Genomic DNA, 394 nt, shown 5'->3' on the forward strand with positions numbered 1-394 from the left:
CCTTTGCGTCAGAACTATTTCACAATTTTAATAATTACACTACTGTATCATCTTTGTTCTTGCGGGGGCACAGGGACTTTGAGACTCTGTTCTGAACCGCTACTGTTTTTTTTTGTTGTTGTTGTTTTTACGTGGAATCCTTAGAAGAGATTTCAGTGTATAAAGCCTGTCTTTCTGAATATAATAATGCTCAGTTTTGAATGGCACATTTCTAATGAGAAAACCAAAATATTCAAAAGACATATCTCTATGATGAAGGGCAGTTATACACTACAGCAAATCACAACCACAAAGTTTCAGTGTTCTCTGCTTTACAAGAAGGAAATGGGCATGGGAAATGTGTGAGAAAGAGGGTGTGTTCACAGGTGTTCAACCCCTTGTATTTGTGTGTTGC

The sequence above is a fragment of the Phyllopteryx taeniolatus genome, chromosome 2 (genome assembly GCF_024500385.1).
Source record: "Phyllopteryx taeniolatus isolate TA_2022b chromosome 2, UOR_Ptae_1.2, whole genome shotgun sequence".
NCBI classification, from domain to species: domain Eukaryota; kingdom Metazoa; phylum Chordata; class Actinopteri; order Syngnathiformes; family Syngnathidae; genus Phyllopteryx; species Phyllopteryx taeniolatus.